Source organism: Zingiber officinale, chromosome 7B, assembly GCF_018446385.1.
Source record: "Zingiber officinale cultivar Zhangliang chromosome 7B, Zo_v1.1, whole genome shotgun sequence".
Classification (NCBI taxonomy): Eukaryota; Viridiplantae; Streptophyta; class Magnoliopsida; order Zingiberales; family Zingiberaceae; genus Zingiber; species Zingiber officinale.
The window spans coordinates 86,967,153-86,982,470 of NC_055999.1; positions in this window are offsets into that span (position 1 = coordinate 86,967,153).

Below are 15,318 nucleotides of genomic sequence, written 5' to 3' on the forward strand. Positions count from 1 at the left end.
TAGATGAAGATCAATACCCATGGATCAGATTTTAGGCAATCTTTCACAGTTGATTTATCTTAGAAGCATCTCAGCCGTCTGATCAAAACTGAGGAGGTTTAAAAACCCGCGTGAGAAGCTATAGTAGCTGGGCTCGGGCGTTCGCGATTTTGGCTACAGTGTTTCTTCTTCTTCGCAGCGTCGGCCGCAGCTCCCATTCCCGATTCCAGATCCAGATCTTTTTCTTCTTCAACGACGACGATCCTGAGCTTCCGGCGTCCATCTTCCGGCGATCAGAGAGTGTTGAGGGAGGTTTCTCGGTGCGTCTCGGCTCTGTTCCACCGTCGCGATCTTGTTGAGGGGAGGTTTCCGATGCACCTTTGTTTTCACAACAGAGTGAAGAATTTTGAGTTCCGGGTTTGAGTTGAGGAATGTTTTAGGGTTAGATTTCTTTGTTTTAGTCTTTGAATTGTGATCGACCTGCTCAGATCTTCAGATCTGAATCCTTACGTTGCAATTTAATTCTTGTTTGAGTTTTTGTAATTCCAATTTCAATTTCTGTTTGCAACCCCGACCTTGATGAACTTTTGCAATTGATTTCTTTTCGATTTAGACTTTGTAAAATTGTTTACTGTTAGTATGTAGGTTTTAGGTTATTTAGTTAGCAATTTAGTAATTAAGACAATCAATCTTTGAGGCTATGATCTTGTTTAGTGTTGGTTGCTTAATCTGATGTTTGGATTGTTTACCTCTATTCTTTGTTATTGAGAATGAATTTCTTGAGATTAATTGTTGATTGTGATTGAGTATAGAAGATTTGGTGATAGAGTTGAGTTTTAAATTTGAATGTGATGGTGATGGAATGTTAGGTTCGGTTCTTGAAATTGCAATAAGATTTTGAATGTAACGTGGTTAGATGAAAATGAACTTTCTTTGATGCTATTCTTGGCCTAGTTGAAATTAGAGTTTGATGGGAATCAATTCTAGAACACTCTCACACACTTACTAGTTATCCTTGGAAAAAAATACGACTTGGGACTCGTTACTACAACACTTGTTTTAATTTTAATGAGTTTCAATTTTAATTAATTTGGAGCACCTTGTGACATGCAAAATGGCCTACACCAAATTTTGGCGCCGTTGTCGGGGAAGAACACTAGCAATGTGTGTTTATTTTAGATTGATCATTGAGTGATTTTATTTTGTTGGCATCTTGATTGATTTGATTGCTTATTTCTTTTTGTATTTTCATGTGGGCTTGTTCTTGAATTTTTAAATGCCTTTACTGTTCATATTTTTATGTGATTGAAACTTTATGCTCTTGAGTCTTTTAACATTTTGTTTTAGTGTTGTAGTGAAGAACAGGAGATTTCTTTAGCATGAATCCATATTTTCATAATTTTGGAGGTGGAATGGAGAATTTTTGATGTTTTCAACCTGAGTATCAGTTTTACCCAAACATGGATCAACAAAATAAGTATGAATTATTTCATAATGGTTTTAATGCTAATTGGGTGGATAATTCATGTTTCAGGTATGAAAGTGCACAAGGACAATTTGTTGAGTCATATCCAGCTTACCAAAATTCATATGGGGTCCAAAAAGTTTCAACATTTTCTATACCCCATTCTTTTCAACAAAACGAACTTCAGATGGATGAGTCAACATGGAAACTTAGGGAGATCATGCAACAAATGAATGAACATCAAGAGCAGCAATTTTCAAGGATACAGAACATACAAAATCAGTTAGATCAGATTGCATCATCCATCAATCAACTGCAAGCACGAAATTCCAGTGGAGAGATGGAAAGTAGCGATTCTGTCAGGCCTGACCCTACTCGCATTACTTCACATGATTTTTCTAGTAATTTTTGTGATGATTATGTGATTATGCAAATTTCTGATCCTACTGATATTGTTGTTGAAGATGTTGTTAGTGATTCAGGTTCTGAACATGTTTTTGAAGATGATTTAAGTGTAGGGAAATGCTTACTGGAAGCAGCACCTCAAGAATCACCAAGAGATGAGGATGTAAGTGTAGGGGCTTGTGCTATGGAGCCAAGCACCCAAGAATCACTACATAAGGATGAACATTCACCAGAACCACAGTTTGAGCCATATCTTGATGAAGAGGAGGTAACAATTACCACTCTAGGTACCTTTTTAGATGACAAAGTGAGTATTTCTTGTGATTTTTCAGAAAATTTCATTGAGGTATCAATTGTTGATTTTATTAGATGTGATTCATTCATTGATAAATTTTCTACCCACACTAATATTCTTCTATTTTCTTTTTACCCCACATGCGTGTGGGAGACGTTTTCTTTGAATGATGTTGTAGGAGAACATAAGCTTCCAGAGTGGATGCTTACACTGAACCGCCTCAGACCTCCAGAGAGAATTTGCAATGGAAAAATGGTCAATAAAAAGAAGTTAATCGCAAACAAAGATACTCCACTTCCGGCATGGATTATTCTTCTCAATCTTCTTCGACCACCAGAATGAAAGGGGAGTTGGTTCCAATTTCACTTTCTTTTGCAATTTTTAATTTATGTTTTGTTAATAAATTCTTTTTGTGCAACTTTCTTTAGTTTCATACTTTGCATTTGCATTTTACTTCTACACTTTGCTTTCATATTTTACATTTTGTTTAGTATATAGCATTTAATTTGAATAAAAGTCTTCATGGAAATTTTCTAAGTAATGCTTTTAAGATGGTAAAAGCTTCTTAAATTTGATCATCAATTTAGGTCATTTAACATGATTGGATGCTTTTCTTGCATGATATTGGTTAATTTGGTGGTGGATTTCAATTTGATCAATTGAGTTTGTTTGCATGAAAATACCTAGAGAGGACCACTTCAAGCCTAATCTCTATTATGTTTTTGTGTGACATGTACTCATAGCAATTGAAACTCTAGAACTTGCTTAGTTTCTTTTTGAAGTCACAATAGCATTTGTGTGCATAGAGATAAAGGATATTTATCATTCTTGTTCCATTATTATTTTCCATTTCTTCCTTTTTCCATAATTTTCTAAGAACATTTTCATCTAGCATTCTAATTCTTAATTCTCTTTGCTTGTTATATTTCTTTTATTTCATTGAGAGTTTTGGATTAATTGCTTGATGACTTAACTTGACCAAGATGTGGCTGAAGATTAAGTGTGGGGGAGATGTTCATTCTTTGAGTGAGTTCTTGTATGCTTGAATTCTGCAGAAAAGAGAAAGCAGTGGAAGTTGTTGGCTATGTGTGTGTTTTAGCTCCAATTATTGATACATTTAAATTGGGAATAGAAGTGTTGTGAGCAGCTATGGAAATTTGCAGAACTGAAGTGTATAGAGATTTTTATAGAGCTGGAAATTGAAGTGCAAGCTGTAAAGAGTAGTGCATTTTTGTATCTGATGTGTATCAAGAATTAGAATGCATTATTCAAATGAGGGAGATTTAATTGAATTTTAAAAATGTGCTGGAAACAAATGGTATGATTACTTTTCGTAGCATATGCAGGATAAGAAAAGAAAGTTTCAGAAACTCTACCTGGATTCTGAACAAATGCTAGAAACAGGATTTAGAAACAATTGAAAACAAGAGTGTGCAACTTTTTCTTTATCAGCCCTTGAAAACTTTGGGAATGAATTGAAACTCTTGAAATTCCAGCGACAATTGTTGTATAAAGCCTAATAACATTCTTTACAAACCTGCTGGAAGAATTCTGGTAGCTTCAAATTGCTGAAGTTATGAATTACAGTAACTTTCTAAGTGATGTGATAAGCTGAAACTAGATGGAATCAAGTTATAAGTTGATTTATTGATTTAAAAAAAAATCTATGAGGATAAATTGTTCAAGCTTAAAGTGAAAATGAGCAGAAAGTTCAGAATTCTGTGTGAATGCAGATAAGTTTTGTGTCATAGGTAATATGTTGATTTGTGCCAAACTTTCTGGTTATTCAAATCTGAAATGAGGGGAATTTAAGTCATCTTGATTCATCATTAAATGAGCTATCTTCAAAGGCTTATTAGCTAGGAAAACTTGGATGGAATGTATTGGAATAGAATCAGCAAATTAAAGGACAGAATTCTGATTGCTGAAATAGAAATTGCTGAAAACAGAAATTTAGAGTCAAATGAAGCTCTGTTGGGTGCAGAAACAACTGGTAGACAAGTCTTTCCATGATTTATTCGAACTTTATACTTTAATAGTAAAGGATTTGAATTGTGGAAATAAGGAATAAGTGAAGAGAAGATGCAGAAACTGTGAAGTTGTGGATTGCCAGAGCTGCTGAAATGGAAAACTGTAAGCTGTTGAAACATGGATCTGTTGCTGAAAACCTGATCAATGAGCAAGATTTGAACTTTGATTAGTGATTGTTTCTGTGATGTTTTTGAGTAATTTGATTCATCTTCTATTGGATGGGAACTCATTGGAGAGTACAATATGAAGGAGTACTGGTGTCATTTTCTATTGCATTCGCTAGCCATCAAAAGTTTGAATAAGATGTCTAATTATTTTAGTGCTAAATGAGAGGCATTGACAAGCTCAACTATTCAATCTTCAAGTAAGATTACTTCAAATTCCAAAGTTTGATAGTTAATCTAGAAATTAGAATTCAGATCAGTGACATAAAGATCAAACTTAGAAGTTATGGTTGAATCAAATTGTGGTTCTTCATTGTAATACAAAAGCAAACCAGACAAGGTGAGTTCAAAGAAGGGTTAGCTGGATGTTAGCAGATTACAGAATCAGAAATTGTTTGATACTGATGTGTGCCAAGTTCTTCTTGCAAATTTCTTATCAGTGAAAAGTTTAATAGAAATTCCTATCCTCTGATGGTTACTTGTTTTTCACTGCTCTTCCATCACCTGATGATTCAAAACATGAAGTCTCATTGAATTGAAATTCTGAAACTGCGTACCTTAATCACAGTGTAGAATGAGTGCTACATTGTGTGAGCTTTGCCATTGAACGGAAATGAGATCAAGTGGAAAAGAGAATGTAAATTAAAAGGGAAAATTGAAGAGAAGAGATTGCAGCTGCAAAGGGGAGTCGAATTGAGATCTTTGACAGTGGAATATAAAAGAACAATAGAACACAAAATTCACAAGTTACAGATTTCTGCAATCTATTATCTGTTCAGCTAGTTTTGAATATGTGACTTCAAGAATTGTTGAAAGCAAGATGCTACTAAACTTGAATCCTTAGGTCTTTAAATTTGTTTGCTGCAATTTTAGAAGTAGTTCCTGGAGTTCAATTCAAGGATTTGAAATATGTTGCTGCTGAAAAAGTTTAATTACTGATTTCTCAGCAGTGCCTAATTCGTGCGCCAACTGAAATAATGCTGGAGAAGGATTCAGAGCCTGGAAGTATGCAAACTTTAAATGTTGCTGAGCTAAATTCTTCAATTCCAACTCTGAAACTTAAAGCTTTAATTCTGGGAGTTCTGATTTCTGGTCTTAAATTTCATATTGTGAGACAAAGAAGAAATATAGAATACAATCAGAAACAGATATTGATATGAATTCTGAATAATTTCATGTTGTTTCTTATCAGAATATGAACTTTAATTGAGATATGAGTTCATAAGTTTCAGAGCTAGAATTTAAATTCAATAGGAGCTTCAAAAGCCAGATTTCTGAAGTTGGAAACTAAACTTTAATTCTAAATTGCTACTGGAGTTTAATTAGTGTTCTATCAATGCAATAGAAATGCAATTATCAATTGAATTGAAATAGAGTGTCAGTTGTTTAAGACATCAGTTCAGAAAAATATAAAGTTTCATAAACAAGATGCTGAAATCTGCTGGAAACTGATATAATTCTGCAGTCTGGAAATTGGTAACTGAAATTACATTTATGGAAAGTCTAAATCCAAACTGAATTCTTGTGCTATTGCAGGGAAAGTGGTTAAATATTGCTGCAAACTAAGAGTAAGAGGATATAGAAATTTTAAGAGGAAAGTATGTAGCTGCAAATAGATATTGAAATCTGAATTCTATAGAATTTGCATAAATCTGAATTCTAGAATTAATGTATCAATAACTACATATTTGGTGTTTAAATCTGATACTGATTCAGATTTGCATTGTTTTGAGTTCCAAAATGTTTCAGTGCTAAAGGATAACTGTCTCTAAGCTTAGAAAGAAAACAACTTGGAAGCTTAGAGTCTGAATCTTAAAGATCAGATTTTGCTGCTATAGCTGTGGGGAGCAAGCAACCTCAATTGCTCAGCATTTAATATAAATTTTGAATCTACTGAAACTGAGGTTTGGAATCAAATGGTTTGGTTACTCGAGTTCCAAAAACCTGCAGCAGGAAGAAATACACAGAAAAAAAATAGAATAAAAAATTCTGCGAGTTTCAAGTATTGGAAACCTATGATGAGATTCCCTTGTCCGAGACGGCCAAGATTTTAAGTGTGGGGGAGGGACATCTTCTTCATGATGTGAGTTTGTTTCAGCTTCAAGATTCTGAAATTGAAGTGTAAAAAAAACAGAAAAGAGAAAAATGGCAAATCAAGAGTGTATCAAGTGTGGAGATAGAGTATCAAGATTCTATGTTAGCCATCAAATTGAATGGGAGGTTAGCTTGGTCTTTTGAATTGATAAAAACAAATGGTATTCATCTCTTTTCACATCAAAATGGTCAACTCATCAAGTATATTCCTCCAATACTCTTATCTCTCGTTTTCTTCATTAAATACTTTTCTTTTGCCTATTTCATGCATTTCATTGTTTTTTTTGCTTCCATTTTAATTCTTGATGATAAATCCTTTTGATTCATGTATGCTATGTTTATGGTGGTTGAAAATTAGAAAATAAGCAAGCTTATGGTAGTGAAATGTTGTGAGTTGCATTGAGTGAGCTCCACTAAAATGCATTTTTGAGTGTGAGGGCTAGAATAGGTGAATACCTTGTGAGTTTGCAACTTGCTTAATTTTTCAATTGCATTGAAACTACCATACCTACTGATTATTGTTTGGATTGTATTCATGATTGTTTGTGATCTTTAAGATGATCTTAGTTAATTATCTTTTACTATCTTCTAGGTATTGCTAGGGGAATTTTTATGGAGATGATTTTAAGTTTTCTTGACTTGAACGGGACGTCCAAGGCTAAGTGTGAGAGATTTGATAACCATGATTTTGGCTATATTATTTTGAATCATAATGCATGTTTTTAGTGGTTTATTCATAGTTTAATCTCACATTAGCATTATATCTCAATATTGCATTTGATTTTGGACCTAATTGCAAATTAGCTAATTTTCATGGTATTTGGTGCTAATGTTTGATTCTTATTTTGTAGGCATAAAAAGGGTCATGGACCCGATCAAATCAGACCACATTTGGGCTCGATTCTAGGGCTAAACGAGGTGATCAAGCTATGGATCGATTTGGACCATCCGTTGAAGATCGGAGAGATCTGGGCCATCCATTGAAGATCTGATCCATCCGGCCTAAGGGAGAGTAGATCTGGACCGTAGATGAAGATCAATACCCATGGATCAGATTTTAGGCAATCTTTCACAGTTGATTTATCTTAGAAGCATCTCAGCCGTCTGATCAAAACTGAGGAGGTTTAAAAACCCGCGTGAGAAGCTATAGTAGCTGGGCTCGGGCGTTCGCGATTTTGGCTACAGTGTTTCTTCTTCTTCGCAGCGTCGGCCGCAGCTCCCATTCCCGATTCCAGATCCAGATCTTTTTCTTCTTCAACGACGACGATCCTGAGCTTCCGGCGTCCATCTTCCGGCGATCAGAGAGTGTTGAGGGAGGTTTCTCGGTGCGTCTCGGCTCTGTTCCACCGTCGCGATCTTGTTGAGGGGAGGTTTCCGATGCACCTTTGTTTTCACAACAGAGTGAAGAATTTTGAGTTCCGGGTTTGAGTTGAGGAATGTTTTAGGGTTAGATTTCTTTGTTTTAGTCTTTGAATTGTGATCGACCTGCTCAGATCTTCAGATCTGAATCCTTACGTTGCAATTTAATTCTTGTTTGAGTTTTTGTAATTCCAATTTCAATTTCTGTTTGCAACCCCGACCTTGATGAACTTTTGCAATTGATTTCTTTTCGATTTAGACTTTGTAAAATTGTTTACTGTTAGTATGTAGGTTTTAGGTTATTTAGTTAGCAATTTAGTAATTAAGACAATCAATCTTTGAGGCTATGATCTTGTTTAGTGTTGGTTGCTTAATCTGATGTTTGGATTGTTTACCTCTATTCTTTGTTATTGAGAATGAATTTCTTGAGATTAATTGTTGATTGTGATTGAGTATAGAAGATTTGGTGATAGAGTTGAGTTTTAAATTTGAATGTGATGGTGATGGAATGTTAGGTTCGGTTCTTGAAATTGCAATAATATTTTGAATGTAACGTGGTTAGATGAAAATGAACTTTCTTTGATGCTATTCTTGGCCTAGTTGAAATTAGAGTTTGATGGGAATCAATTCTAGAACACTCTCACACACTTACTAGTTATCCTTGGAAAAAAATACGACTTGGGACTCGTTACTACAACACTTGTTTTAATTTTAATGAGTTTCAATTTTAATTAATTTGGAGCGCCTTGTGACTAAATACCAAGAGGTTCAAGTCAAATGACCTGAACCAAACCTATCTCTGGCACTGTCGCTTAGGTCATATAAATGACAAGCGCTTATCCCAGCTCCATAAGGATGGTTTGTTGGACTCATTTGATTTTGAATCTTATGAGACGTGCGAGTCATGCCTACTAGGCAAGATGACCAAGACACCCTTTAGTGGGCACAGCGAAAGAGCGACTGATTTGTTAGGACTTATACATAGTGATGTATGTGTCCCTTTCAATGTCGCGGCTAGAGGCAGTTATAGGTACTTCATCACATTTACTGATGACTTCAGTAGATATGGTTATGTGTACTTGATGACACATAAGTCTGAATCCTTTGAAAAGTTCAAAGAATTCAAGAATGAAGTACAAAACCAGCTTGGCAAGAGTATTAAGATACTTCGATCAGATCGAGGTGGAGAATACCTTAGCCATGAGTTTCGTGACTATCTAGCTGAGTGTGGGATTCTATCCCAACTCACTCCTCCTGGAACACCACAGTGGAATGGTGTATCCGAAAGGAGGAATCATACCTTATTAGATATGGTACGGTCTATGATGAGTCACACAGATCTTCCGACATTCCTTTGGGGCTATGCTCTAGACACGGCTTTTATACTCAACCAAGTTCCATCCAAGGTCGTGATAAAGACACCATATAGGATATGGACTGGGAGAGATGTCCAAGTGTCTTTCATGAGGATTTGGGGATGTGAGGCCTACGTTAGACGTTAAGTCTCAGATAAATTAGGACCCAAATCCGACAAGTGCTACTTTATAGGATATCCCAAGGAAACTAAGGGATATTATTTCTACATTCCCAGTCAGCACAAGATAGTTGTGGCAAAGACTGGAGTCTTTCTAGAAAGGGACTTTGTTTCTAGAAAGACTAGTGGGAGTACATTCGATCTTGAAGAAGTTCAAGATGCAGATCCTAGCACTGAAGCCTCAATGGAAGTTGAACTGGAACCACAAAGTGTTGTGGATGATGTTGTTCCATAAAGAGTTGAGGAACAACAACTAGTTCAAGTAGACATACCTCTTCGCAAGTCTGATAGGGTACGTCGTCAACCTGAGAGATACTTATTTCTCTTGTCTGACCATGATAACGTTGTGCTCATAGAGGATGAGCCTACCACCTATCAGGAAGCTGTGATGAGACCATATTCTGAGAAATGGCTAGAAGCCATGAGATCCGAAATGGAATCCATGTACACCAACCAAGTATGGACTTTGGTTGATCCACCTGAAGGGGTAAAACCCATAGGGTGTAAGTGGGTCTTTAAGAGAAAGACTAACATGGATGGACTTATCTATAAGAGTCGCTTAGTAGCTAAAGGTTTCAAGCAGATTCATGGTATTGACTATGATGAAACCTTTTCACCAGTAGCGATGTTTAAGTCCATTCGGATCATGCTTGCTATTGCAGCTTACCACGATTACGAGATCTGGCAAATGGATGTCAAAACCGCGTTTCTGAATGGAAACCTACTCGAGGATGTGTACATGACACAACCTGAGGGTTTTGTAGATCCAAAGCATACTAGCAGAGTATGCAAGCTGCATAGGTCCATTTATGGACTAAAGCAAGCTTCTCGGAGCTGGAATCTTCGATTCGATGATGCAATCAAACAGTTTGGTTTCATCAAGAATGAAGATGAACCTTGTGTCTACAAGAAGGTTGTAGGGGACATAGTTGTATTCCTTATATTGTATGTGGATGACATACTGCTCATTGGGAAAGACATCCCTTTGCTACAGTCTGTCAAGACTTGGCTAGGGACATGTTTCTCAATGAAGGACTTAGGTGAAGTATCCCGCATTCTAGGGATACAGATCTATAGAGATAGATCTAAGAGATTGCTTGGCCTAAGTCAGAGTACATATATTGACAAGGTACTCCTTCGGTTTGCCATGCAGAACTCCAAGAAGGGATTTCTGTCGATGTCACATGGCGTGAGTCTTTCGAAGACTCAGGGCCCCTCTTCTAGAGAGGAGAGAGACCGCATGGATCAGATCCCTTATGCTTCAGCCATAGGATCTATCATGTACGCCATGCTATGTACTCATCGACTGATGTCTCGTATGCTTTGAGCATGACGAGCAGATACCAGTCAGATCCAGGTGAAAGTCACTGGATAGCGGTCAAGAATATTCTTAAGTACTTAAGAAGGACTAAAGAATATTTCTTGATATATGGAGGCGATGATGAGCTAGCTGTAAAGGGTTACAGTGATGCAGACCGACCAGGATGATTATCGATCGCAGTCAGGGTTCGTGTTTTGCATAAATGGTGGTGCTGTGAGCTGGAAGAGTTCGAAGCAGGACACAGTAGCTGATTCTACGACAGAGGCCGAGTATATTGCTGCATCAGAGGCAGCAAAGGAGGCAGTTTGGATTCGCAAGTTCATCACTGAACTTGGGGTGGTTCCTAGCATTGCTGACCCTATTGAGCTCTATTGTGACAACAATGGAGCTATAGCACAGGCGAAGGAACCTCGCTCACACCAGCGGACCAAACACATACTACGGCGCTTCCATCTCATTCGAGAGATTATCGAGAGAGGAGATGTGAAGATTTGCAGAGTACCCACAGAGGCTAACATCGCAGATCCCTTGACCAAGGCTTTGGCACAGAGGAAGCATGATGGTCACACTAGGTCATTGGGGCTTAGAGCCTACATTGATTGGCACTAGTGCTAGTGGGAGATTGTTAGCTAGAGCCCTAGAGCCAATCATTTGATGATTGTATTATGGACTTGTTGTATCATATTCTATATAAATAAAGGCATTTGGTTTTTGGTTATTATACTTACTTGTATTGGTGCCAAATAAACTAAGTATAATAACGTCCTTGAGTAGAAGGTTCTTACCTATATCAATCGGTTAGCTGAACCGATAGTGAGATGATATAGGGAACACTACTCTTAATCATTCCTAGTAGAGTATTAACATTCAGGGACAATGTTAATGCAATAAGACTAGCATGTAGGTCAACTCGATGACTTGATCTCACAAGTCATGGATATAGAGATATCAAGTTGACACATGGGTATGCATTAGAGAATGTCTACTGAATGACCCGCCATGAGAAAGTATCATGGATCGTTATATGAGTGTCATATACTTTCTCATGTGGCTATTAGTATGACTACTAGTCCTTGGACCTGAAGTCACAATGGATCCCTACATAAGGAGTTATGTACTTTGGTTTCGTCAAACGTCACCCGTAACTAGGTGGACTATAAAGGCGATTACTGGGTATGTAACGAATTATGCAGAGGGATGTGAGTGATGTAGATGGGATCTATCCCTCCCATATGACGGGAGACACATCGGTATTCTTAATAGAGTGAGATCACGAAGTGCATGGCCATGCCCAAATGAGTCAATATGAGATATTGAGCTCATTTGTTTTAGTGAGTCTACTTGGAGTTTAAGATTTAGATTGATTAGAGGATGACACGGTCTATGCTTCACATTAATCAATCTAGATGTCTAGGATAGAAGGACACTTGTCATATATTGTGAGGAGTCACAATTAGTAGTCACAAAGTGATGTTGGATCCCAACATTCTTGTAACTTGGGCAGTAATGATGTATTGTTAGATACCGCTCATTACTTATGGTACTAAATGGGTTTAGGGGCATTGGCAACGTTACAAGAACCTATTGGGTCACACAAAAAGAACAAGTGGATGAAGATTAGGTTCATATGATGAACCAAGAGGATTAGATTCATGTGATGAATCAAATTGGATTAAGAGTAATCCTAATTGGGCTAATTGAGTTGGACTCAAGTTGATTCATGTGTTCAATGAGTCTAATTTAGATTATGACTCATTGAATCAATTTAATTAAATGAATTAGATTTATTATATTAAATTGGCTTGAATTAAATGGTTGGATTAGATCAACCATGAGAGAGATTAAGTCAAGTTTGACTTGACTTGAGAGGAAGAGGAAGAGTCAAGTTTGACTTGACTATTTGCCACATCATTAGTGATTTGGCATTAGGAGGACTAATGATGTGTGCCACATCATCAAAGTGTGCCACCTCATGGGGGTTACAAATCTATTTTCTTTAATGGCCACATTTAATGAGAATGAGGGTTATCTTTTTGGTTTTGAATGAGAATGAATTTTTCATTCACTCACATTCACATCATCTTCTTCCTCAAGCTCTCTTTTTGCTCCTTCTCTTCTCTTGGTCGTGGGTTTCAAGCAAGGGAGAAGAAAGGAGAGTGAGTCTAATCCAAGAAGAAAGGTTAGTGAAAGTCACATAGAGATTTTTTAGAGGAGTGTGTTCTCTTCTTTTCCTTTCTTCTTTTTCCAATCCCATCCGAGAGCATCAAGAAGTGCTAGCACACTTGTGGTGTTCTCTTCTCTATCCTTGTGTGTTAGATAACACATCTTGTTCGTGTGGATACTTCTAGAGGATTGTCTACGTTGACAATCTTGAGATCCGGCACTTCCTTGGACGAGCGGAATTCGAAAAGGGCACGCATCAAGGGTAATTTTCTAAACATATAGATCTAAGAGTAGATTTAGTTAGTAAACTCGCACATGTAAAATTTTGTTCTATACTCTTCGCACGGATCCGTTGGCTAGGGAGTTTCGGGGTTTCCGCGACGCAAAAAAGCGGTTTTCGCGGCCCAAAAAACCCAACAAGTGAGAGCCCTAGAGCCGATCATGTGATGATTGTTGTTTGGACTCGATGTATCATATTCCTATATATATTTATAAAGGCATTTATTTATGGTTATTATACTTACTTGTATTGGTGCCAAATAACTGAGTATAATAGCGTCCTTAAGTAGAAGGTTCTTATCTATATCAATCGATTGGTTGAATTGATAATGAGATGATATAGAGAACACTACTCTTAATTATTCCTAATCAAGTATTAACATTCAGGGACAATGTTAATGCGATGAGACTAGTATGTAGGTCAACTCGATGACTTGATCTCACAAGTCATGGATATTAGATATCAAGTTGACATATGGGTATACATTGGAGGATGTATACTGAATGACCCACCATGAGAAAGTATCATGGATCATTATATGATTGTCATATACTTTCTCATGTGACTATTAGTATGACTATTAGTATGACTATTAGTCCTTGGACCGAAAGTCACCATGGTTCCCTACATAAGGAGTTGCATACTTTGGCTTCGACAAACGTCACCCGTAAATGGGTGGACTATAAAGGCGACTACTGGGTATGTAACAAATTATGTGGAGGGATGTGAGTGATGTAGATGAGATCTATCCCTCCTATATGACGGGAGTGACATCATGATTCCTGATAGAGTGAGACCACTAAGTGCATGACCATGCCCAAATAGGTCAATATGAGATATTGAGCTCATTTGATTAGAGTGAGTCTGCTTGGAGTTCAAGACATAAATTGATTAGAGGATGACACAGTCTATGTCTCAATTGATCAATTTATATGTCAAGGATAGTAGGACATTGTCACATATTGTGAGAGTCACAATTAGTAGTCACAATGGTGATGTTGGATCTCAACATTCTTGTAACTTGGATAGTAATGATGTGTTGCTAGATACCGCTCATTACTTATGTTTCTAAATGGGTATAGGAGCATTGCCAACGTTACAAGAACATATAGGGTCACACACAAAGGGCAGTTAGATGGAGATTAGGTTCATATGATGGACCAAGAGGATTAGGTTGATGTGATGAACCAAATTGGATTAAGAGTAATCCAAATTAGACTAGTTGAGTTGGACTCAATTTGATTCATGTGTCGACTGAGTTTAATTTAGATTATGATTCATTGAATCAATTTAAACCAATGAATAGAGATTCATTAAATTAAATTGATTTGAATCAAAGGTTAGATTTGATCAACCATGGGAAATAAAAGGTCAAGTTTTACTTGACTTGAGAGGGAAAATGAAGGGTCAAGTTTGACTTGACCAAATGCCACCTCATTTGTGACTTGGCATGGGCCAGCTAATGATGGTGTTCAACATCATCAAGGCCACATCATTGTGTGCCACCTCACGAGGAAGACCAAGAGCTATGACTCTTGGTATTACATGGAGGTTTAAAACACTCCATTAAGTAGCTGACCACATTAGTGTGAAGCAATTGTGTGCTCATTCAAGGCTTCTTCTTCCTCCTCTCTTCTTCTTCTCTCCTTCTCCTCCATTGCCGAGGCCTCTCAAGAGTGCTAGCACACTCTAAGTGGTTCTCTCCACCTTTTGTCCGTGTGGATACGTGTAGAGGAGTGTACACTTGACACTCTACGAGATCCGGCAACCATTTAGACGAGCGGGATAAGCGAAGGGCATCGCTACAAGGGTAATACTTCTTTTCATATAGATCTAAGGTAGATCTAGTGTAGACAAATATGTACATGAATATTTGGTCTCATCTATATGAATCAGTATTGTTTTATTTTCAAAACTATTTACGTTATTGTAATAACTACTAAATTATAATTGTTACTTAATTATAATAATTATGTTTTTATAACTACTATATAAGTATAACACCTATCATTATAATAACTAATAGACTGTGACTTGTACGTAGGGGTATAATCAAGTCAAGTCGAGCCGAATTTTTGAATGTTTGAATTTGATTTGTTTATAATCGAGCCAAGCTCGAGCTTTATTTAACGAGTACATTTATGGCTCACGAGCTTATTCAATTTTTTTCGAGCTTAAACGAGTTTAATAAATTTAAATTATAAATTTAAATAATTATTAAAAACTAA